The sequence below is a fragment of the Denticeps clupeoides genome, chromosome 17, assembly GCF_900700375.1.
Source record: "Denticeps clupeoides chromosome 17, fDenClu1.1, whole genome shotgun sequence".
Classification (NCBI taxonomy): domain Eukaryota; kingdom Metazoa; phylum Chordata; class Actinopteri; order Clupeiformes; family Denticipitidae; genus Denticeps; species Denticeps clupeoides.
In genome coordinates this window covers 16,725,969-16,735,500 of record NC_041723.1, presented here as the reverse complement: position 1 = coordinate 16,735,500, position 9,532 = coordinate 16,725,969, and the positions used below count along the sequence as shown (strand labels likewise).

General features: G+C 42.5%; 1 long non-coding RNA gene across 1 annotated transcript; it reads right to left on the bottom strand.

Moving 5' to 3' along the window:
- Positions 1-6,916: 6,916 nt before the first annotated feature.
- On the bottom strand, positions 6,917-9,347 carry LOC114767241 (uncharacterized). Its single transcript, XR_003742906.1, has 2 exons — positions 7,719-9,347; positions 6,917-7,469 (listed from the first exon to the last, which is right to left on the bottom strand). It is a non-coding gene; the product is annotated as an uncharacterized LOC114767241 (long non-coding RNA).
- Positions 9,348-9,532: the final 185 nt, after the last annotated feature.

Here is a 9,532-nt window from a genome sequence, read left to right as displayed (position 1 = left end):
AGGCGCCTATGAACATTTTTAAAGAGCCGCTCCTCTGACTCCGCCGGCATCATTTGCAATTGTTATGGAGGAGAAGAAAGTGAGAAGATGAGAGGAGGCGCGAGGCGAGAGAACCAGCGCCATCCAACGTAATGGGTGTCATTGTCCGAAATTACAATTCAGAAAAGATCACAGTCTTCGTTCATAAATGAATGTAATGCTGGTGGAACACACGGCGAACATAATTGGCCGTGCTTCATGTGAGTTCTCACATTTAAAACCGCGCTGAAGGATGTGAATCCAAGGTCAAGGCCTCAATGATGACTGACAAGCGCGTCGGCTCCACCCTGGAACCTCCAGACAGCCTTGCAGGAAGGATCCGCAGCGCGTCTTTTTAATGGCTTCCTGACTGTTTTAATAGATTCGTGTTAGAAGAAGCCCCTCCAGTCGTGCACAAACACAAACAGAATCAAGAGAACATGCAAATCAGCGAGCAGAAGTCAGGAACACAGGGGTTTGTTGGTGGTGTGTAAAAGTTGTGGGAACATAATGAGTGCGTGGTCCTATTTGAATGTGTGTGTGTGTGTGTGTGTGTGTGTGTTAAGGGTACATCCAGCTCAGAATGCTGTTATTTACAAAGGGTCTTAATTAACAGGCTTTTAAAATCCCCGCCGTGGTTGTATTTGGAATGCTGACAGATGAAGTAGTTTAGCTGTGCACACCGCTCAAGGACCATGTTCTCGCTCGCCCTGCTCCGGTTCCGCTGCAAATGTAGCATCTTCCTCCGGTTCCGGCAGCACGACAGCTCGTGCGCTGTTTGCACCATGTACGTGTGTGTGTGTGTGTGTGTGTGTGTGAGGAGGGATTTTATGTGTGTGTGTGAGGAGGGAGTTTATAACTGCTGCAGGTATTTAGAAACTTCATAATAAATTCATACCGATATAATATGGAGGGGTGAGTGACATTTAACTTTGACCTGAAAAACCTGATTTGACCTGTATAGATCTGTTTCAACAGATCTATACATTTACAGGCCTCTCTAGAACACAGCGGAAGACTCACAACTCGGAACCAAGACACGTGAGGTTGTGTAGTAACAAAAGAAACCGAAGAAGAAAAAAGGCCCTTCAAATGAGCAATGATGCCGAGCTGAACATTTCACACTATTGGTTTCTCTCAGCCACCTTAAGCCAGACAATGAGGAGGAACTCTTGTTGGTTGCTTGTCCTTCACTCACATTAAAGATCGTCCCATTAAGCTGTTTGTGGTGGTGTCAAGATAAAGGTAACTTTTATCAGCATTTAACAGACACCTTATATCCAGAGCGCCTTACAATCAATCAGTAGTGACAGCCACCACCCTATGTGATTAAACTCGTAATTTATTTGCTGTGTTAGATTCTCCAGAAGCTCCACAGAGTGGTTGTGTCCTAACTTTTGATTGGGAGTGCGTGTGTCGTATTTCAGTGGAAATCGTTTTCATTTTGTTCTCGTTCCTGAATGTGGAACTGGTCGGAAATTTGTTAAATAAGAATTCTGCTTTTTTTCACGCCGCTACGTCCTGCCTGTCAGACGCCAGTTGGTTGGTCTGTAATGAAAACATGTGTTTTGTTGCTGCTTCACACGCCTTGCTGAGAACCTGCCACGCCGGGCTTCCCGTCTCCCTGTCCACAAGCCTCGCTTTGATCCGTCTCACCTTCTGACTTCCTCCTGGAGCGAGCAGCTCTCTGCAGATCTCAGAGGCTAATCAGGCTTCCTGTCTTACTCTCTGTGTGTGTGTGTGTGTGTGTGTGTGTGTGTGTGTGTGTAGCTTGGACCTGGCTAGGCTGAGAGAACCAAGCAACCCTCCGGTCCTTTCAGAGACAGACATAAATATTTTTCCAATAAAGCAAAGTGTCAAGTTCCTCAGTTTGGTTTCTATATTCAGCTTTCCATACATGCATGTAGGTATATTTTATAGATTTAGAGATATTTTTTATAGATATATTATAGAATTTGTTGAATTTGTGGATATTGGTTATTTCGATAGGTCAGTGTGAGCAGTAACAGGTGAGCAGTACAAATTGAACCAGTTAGATATTAGTAGTGAACTGGTTCATAAAATAATTGCAGTGGAATGCAGTATTTCTTGGCTCCCAAGGGGGAAAGAAAAGAAAGAAAGCTTTGTGTTTGTCAGGCAAGAATAAAAGATCCCATATCCAACGGCAACAGGCCAGAAATAAAAAAAAAAAGACAAATCTTTCCTCTTGTTTCATGCGAGAGCTGTAGGCTACAAGTTCTTATTTCCATAGACAAGACCCCTGCAGGGAGGCCAGCCGGCTCAGACCCAACGTTACCCACAGGGAGAGTGACCCAGGGTGGGGAGAGAGACCCCCACTGTCCACCCCAACACCCCCACCAAACCCAAATACAGTAGGAAGAAGCAGCAGGAAAAAGAGAAAACATCACTGATTCCACCCCCCGCCCCCCCCATCTCTCCTCCGTACCTCGCTCTGATATTTCCTTCATCAAAGCCGGGAAGTTTCTCCAGTGCCCTAGGGTTAATTAACATGAACCAAACAGTGAGTGATCAGAGAGAATAGAAAATCTCCAAAGGTTAAGTGTCACATGGGAAACGTGTTGTCAGCAATGTCTCTCTCTCTCTCTCTCTCTCTCTCTTTATTTCTTTCCTTTTTTATCCTCTCTCTTTCTCTTTTGCTTTTCAAAGTCTAATGAAAGAGCAGACGCCGGCGCCGAGGGAGGAGAAAAGTGAGAGGATTTACAGATACCTTCTCAAAACTTTACGTTTTTCACTGTCAGAGAGAAAAGGCTTCACGTTTTTTTGGGGGCCTTGAAAAAACCTTTACATTTTCACAATGTGACACGTTGAGGGATTCTGATGGGAGGGGGGAGTCAGAACCAAGTTTTCTGATAGAAAACTTTTCACCTCACGATGGGGAAAAAAAAACAACAGAGCGGCGCTTTCTCGTCATTTCCACCACCAAACACCAGATCAACTTCATTTGTCCCCGTCACTGCGAGGTTCATTTCTTCAGCACTCTATTAGAACCGGAACATCCCTCTTAAAGACGCAGATCATCGCACGCCGTGTCACACAGGTACGACTGGGACGTGCTTCTCCTCTCCTCTAATTAATCCACGCCGCTCTTTTCCCTGCCAGTCTTCAGGCTGACATTTGGTTCATGCTTGAGTGCGTCCCTGGCCGATTTCCATCTCTTGCATGAAGGTGAGGCTGTGTGTGTGTGTGTGTTTACGCCTGAGAAGTCCAGCACACTGCCTGACAAGGACACCAGGCGTCAGGGCTGCCTCCCAGAGAATGGATTATGATGGTGTGACAATTGTGGATTAAAGCCACTTCCAGCCGACCCCAGTGCATTCACAGGTTAGGGGTTCAGTGCCAAACGTTGAAATTCACACACGCACAGACATGAGGGGACGCCGGGCCACCACCACAGTGGAAGGTGACACTGCTCCTGCCTTTTTCTCATTTCGTGGGGTCTGAGATTTGTACAGCAGTTTTGCTAACAGCGTGAATAAACTTGACCTGAACCCGTTGTTCAAATATAATTCAACAATCACGGTTTAGTTGTTAGTTTGCTAAAAAGACAGGGGAATTGCACCAAACTCTCGGTCCAAGTCCATCCACTTCATTCTATACAAGTTAACTTTCAAGCTACAGGCCCAACCAAGCACTAACTGTGTAAATTCATCAGCCATCAGGTAAATCATCACTTTAAAAAAAGGTTGATTCATTTTACATGCTTTGACTATGGCATATTTCAAGGTTTTATTCTTTTTTTCTCCTATTTCTGAATATTCAAATTAACCACAACCATTGTCCAGCACAACATGGATTGTGTTTCTTCTACATTGTTTAAATTCATGTTGTGATTTGTTCTTTTTCTTCTTTGTCTGTACTTTATGAATGAAAAATACTAATTAAACCTCAACTGTAACTTCAACTGTGTGATCAGGGCTGCTGGTCAGAATGGCGGCTCTGTGGCTCGGACTCCCGGTTCTTTCCATCAGCCTGCCGCTAAAAATCACTTACAGCCATGGGGAGAAGTGGGCCCAGCTCCAGCTGCCATGTTTAACAGAGCAGATGTAATGTTGTAATGCTGGTGCTAACCAGTACTCAGAACATGATGGTGTGTGTGTGTGTGTGTGTGTGTGTGTGTGTGTGTGCCCACCATGCACTGAGCTAGTGGATCGTACAAAACAAACCAGCAGACGGCTGCTGGCTGGAGTCGATGATTAGAGCCGCTTCACAACCACTCATGATTAGGCCAGCTGGCTGAGAGCCACGGAGCCCCGCCCACCAGCGGCGCAGACCACTGACTTCAGCAATAATGCATTAAGCCTTTACATTACACCCCATTACTTATATCAGCAGATTGGTCAGTTTTCTTTATTATTTGCATAATCATTTGCAGAACTTCTACTTATTTTTCCTGATAAATAATCTTTTATCTATATTGTTTTACTAAATAGTTCATTTAAATTATTATTAAACAATGTAAATACTTTTTTAGTCATTAAATAAAGTAATTATTATTGTTATTATAATACATACATTTTTAAAGCATCAGAAAATCTGATGAAATTGTAATATTTCACATGAACACACAGAATGTGTTGTGAATTGCTGGTAATTCTTGAAATTCATCAACTGGGTTCTCCAGCAGTGTGATCACTGCTGGGATTGTGTGTGTGTGTATGTGTGGATGTGATGGTGTGATTAAGGAGGTGCAGTGCATGCTGCTGGTTTTCTGGCTGTGGGCTGGATGGGGGTGGGTGGGGTTGATGCCATGGGCCACATCTTCACTAGCCTCAGTCTGCAGAGATGAAGGTGGTGCTTGCAGCAGAAATCAGCGTCCAGAGGAGGCCCAGGGCATGGAAAATTGCTGAAGAGACATATTCACGGGAATAAGTTGACAGTTGAAGTGCTCAGAGCTTCTAAACAAGCTTCTAAATCTGTAGAGAAAATTGCTGCTCGGGAAAAACAGGAATTTCCAGGAATGAGCCTATAAAATGAAATATAAAATGCATCCTTCTAATTCATTCGTGTTTGTATAATGCATTGACACAGTAATGTGCGTTTGTGCAGCAGGATTTGTATCTGAGGGCATCTTCAGAATGTCGGGGATTGGGTGGTGATGATGATGATGATAATGATGATGATGAGTGATGGTGAGCTGGTGTCTACAGACATGACAGGGCGGAGGAGCGCATGGTGGAGTGTTTCAGCCTCATGAAAGGAAGTGCTCCGTGGCAGCACCAAAAGCCTGGGGAGCCCGGCGGAGCGGCGGTCGTTAAGACGGGCCATCCTTCGCCACCGCGCCAGTGCTGCCTCCAGGGCGGAGTTGAGAGGCAGGGGGCCGTGTTTACCATACCCAGGATCCTCAGCGCTGCTAATGAGCCAGGATCTTTGGCAGCGAGCAGCCGGGGTTGGATAGAGAGGGACGCGTTTGGTGAGGGATCCTTCAGTAAAGATGAAATAATAATAATTAAGGAAAAATTAATCAAACTCTGGCGCTGTTTGCTGACTCTCTGTTCTTCAGCGGGGGGAACAGGTCTTCCAGTCTAGCCTGTAGGAGATTTCATTTTCCTGCACGCTGGCGAGCCACAGGGCTCCAGGATGGGGCACAAACACCAGTCACACACACACACACAGGACCTTCCTGGCCTAGTCCATAATTAAACAGCCTCTGGTACAGCGTGCATGCCATCAGGCTGCCCGCTGGCATTGGCAGAGTAAGCAGAATGAAAAGAAAGGGAAGCGAGAGGAAATCTGTCAATCCTTGCAGTCACATTTTATCAGTTTGTTCCATCCAACAGCTGCACATTTCAAATTTTAATCTTGTGAGGGTCTGTGGGAACTCAGCTCGGCCTCTGGAAACTGGTACAGATGACGGAACTTCTGTTCTGATCTTCAAATTCCTTTAGAACATAATAGATGAAAAATAAATACTTTGTAAAATGCTACCTCACTAAAAATATTGTGGTAGAATTAGTGTCTTGTCATTATTGATTCAGATGGCATTTTTTTAAATGAACCCTTCCAACATGTTCATATTTCCTTCCCTAGCCACACGTTTTACATAAATGAACTGCAGTCATTTGTTTTATTAGAAAAGTAGAGATTCCTTTTGACTTTCTTTTTTGTAACCCATTTTTGTCTGCCAAGAACTGCGATACCACTTCAGGCCACTAGATTATGGAATACACCGCCAGTGCCCCATACAAATATAAACCGGTATCACATAATGTTTGAGTCTCATTACTTAAATACAAATATATATTTTTAAAAATTGATAATATAATGAAAATAGGTAATATTTTCATAATATATATGATAATATTACCTATTATTTTTATACATCTATAGTTCTGAATATTTAGGTAAATAAATAAACAATATAAAAAACTTATTTTTTTCTTATCTATGTAGGAGAAAATGTAATGAAATTATTAAATTTTTGTCCAAATGGTAACTCAAGATCTGATTCTCTGATGACATTTCCGACCACGTTAAACAGTGTTCGTAAGGCTAATTGTATTCTTTTTGAATGAATCGCTTGTATTCCAATTAAACTCTGTATTTTGATTTGCCTCGTCCATTCTTCAGTTTATTGCGGAAGTCCTGCTCTGTCCCAGGGTGTGCTCTGGATGTGGCTTTCATGGGGCTGAAGACCAATCACAGTGATTAAGTGGCAGCGTTTGTGGCGCTGAATTATGTCATTTCAATCACAGGGAGTGAGGGACAGAGAGTTCCCCTTGGACTCGCTGGAGGTCCTCACATGCTGGCCTTGAACAGAACAGCATGTTGTACATCCACATAAAAAGGAGAAAAATATGGGAGGTGTTCTCCCTCTTTATGATGCAGAAATTAATCTGTCACTGCACCTAAACATAAATCTCCAATCTGCTTCGCAAAATACTGTTTTATCCTCCTTTACACTGTATTTTATATTTTATTGCCAATAAACATAAAACATCACAAAGGGGTAATGTTCTCATCAATATTATTACAAAATGATAATAAATTTGAAGGCTTATAAAGTTTTGAAGGAATTTCTCTGGCGCCATGTTGAGGAAGCACGCTGTGTAGCAGCTTTATGTGCCGTTGTAACGCATTTCCTTGAAATAAAATCATTTCAGCAGTCGCATGGTTGCCCGGAAATGGGAGTCAGGCCTCTTGGTTGAGGTGGAAGGGGGGCTGGGTTGCATCTTATATCCTGGTTTTTCTGCTGCTGCTATAATATTTTCCTTTGTTAAAACCTCTGGCACTGCAGAAATGAAGAGTGAGGACCAACACGTCTTCCTGATTCTTCTTGCAGCCTCTGTTCCGTCTGGGTTCCGGGGCCTTTTGGGGCTCCATTAGAACTGCACTGTCAACTCTTTGGCGGATCCCTCATCCTGAGAGACCACAGACTGCACAGCACATGTATACAGCATAGAAGCTTGTTTCTGGTATGCAAATCATCCTTGCTGGAGGTAAAATTAACATTTTTAATTAAAAAAAATTAGCACCAAACAAACACGGCAAAACACACTAATGATTAAAACAACCAAATAAAGCCTCTTCTCCAGTAATGGGAGGCGGGATTTGGGGTAGAAAAATATTTTTTTAAAGTTTCTTAGGTTCATCCATATTGGATCATTTATTCTGTATAATTTAAACAGCACTTCCATGCAGACAGTGCAACTTATACACGCTGGTTTTAATTAGATTCTTACTCCTTCCTTTAATTTGTATGTCATCCATGGATACACAAACTTCAGAGACTGCAATTATTTCCTTGGCCAAGCAGAGTTGACTTCAGCATGAACGCAAATAAGGTCTGAAATTAATCCGGGTTCCGAGGATACATGCCTAAAAAAGGGAAAGCAGTGTCATTTAATTTGCAAAGTATTAAACTTTTTTTCCTACTTTTAATTAGAGGATAAGGTGTGGTCAAACATTTAAAAACCATAAAGTAAAAAAAAATATATAAAAATATTAAAAGCCAGGTCTCAATTTAGATGTGGGTCTAACTGTGATCCAGTGGTGTTTTAGCGCCCTCTAGCGACATTTCTCTAGTGGACCATGTTCTCACATCAACATTACAAGTCACAAATAGGCAAACTCCTACTGTTCCCAAATAACTAAAGCATTGATATCCTATTGCTGAGTACTTTTATTTTCCTCTCACAGGTTTATGGTCGTTTTTGTTGCTATTTTTACTTTATTGGGTGAGTGTTCTTTTAAAGCAATGATTTTGGTTTAATTTTGATTGTCAAGGATTTTGCATGACAATGTATTTGTATGAATGTAGTTGGTGATATGGACCTCATATCTTGAACCGCTGATGGCCATTTAACTGACTGCCATATTATACAGTGCATCTGGAAAGTTTTCTCAGCGCATCACTTTTTTCCATTTTTTTTTTACGTTAACAGTCTTATTGCAAATGGACCAATTGCATTTTCCTTCAGAATTCTACACACAACACCCCATAATGACAATATGAAATGGTTACTTCAGGATTTGGCAAATGTATTAAAAAATAAAACTAGGAAATCAAATGTACATAAGTATTCACCTTTGGCAGCAATTACTGCCTGAACATTTAGAGATGTTCAATTGGATTCAAGTCTGCGGTCATCTGTCCCTCTATCCTGACTAGTCTCCCAGTTCCTGCAGCTGAAAAATATTCCCATCCCACCATCATGTGTCACTGTAGGGATGGTATTTGGCGATGAGTGGTGCCTGGTTTCCTTCAAATGTGACATCTTGGCATTCACACCAAAGACCACAGAAATGAGTTTGTCATGGGCTTAGAGTCCTTCAGGTGCCTTTTAGCAAACTCCAGGCATACTGCCATATGCCTTGTACTAAGGAGTGGCTTCCATCTGGCCTCTTTACCATAAAGGCCTGATCGGTGGATTGCTTCAGGGATGGCTCTACTTCTAGAAGGTTCTCCTCTCTCCACAGAGTACCTCTGGTGCTCTGACAGAGTGACCATCAGGTTCTTGGTCACTTGGTACTAAACCCTTCTCCCTCGATCACTCAGTTTAGGTGGCCGGCCAGCACTAAGAAGAGTTCTGGTGATTTAGAACTTCTCCCAATTATGGATGATGGAGGCCACTGTGCTCATTGGGACCTTCAAAGCAGCAGATATTTTTCTGTAACCTTCCCCAGATTTGTGCCTCAAGACAATCCTGTCTCGGAGGTCTATAGACAATTTCTTTGTTCAAGCTGACATGAACAGTCAGCTGTGGGACCTTATATAGACAGGTATGTGTCCTCACACACACGAGTCTTTCCAAATCACATCCAATCAACAGTTTTTCCACAGGTGGACTCCAACTAAGATGCAGAAACATCTCAAGGATGATCAGAGGAAATAGGCACCTGAGCTCAGGTTTGAGCTTCATGGCTGTGAATACTTATGAACATGTGATTTCTCAGTTTTTGTTTTTTTTTTTTTTTTTTTTGGACAAAACCTCAAATAAACTTTTTTTCACATTGTCATTGTGGGGTGTTGTGTGTAGAATTCTGACGAAAATGT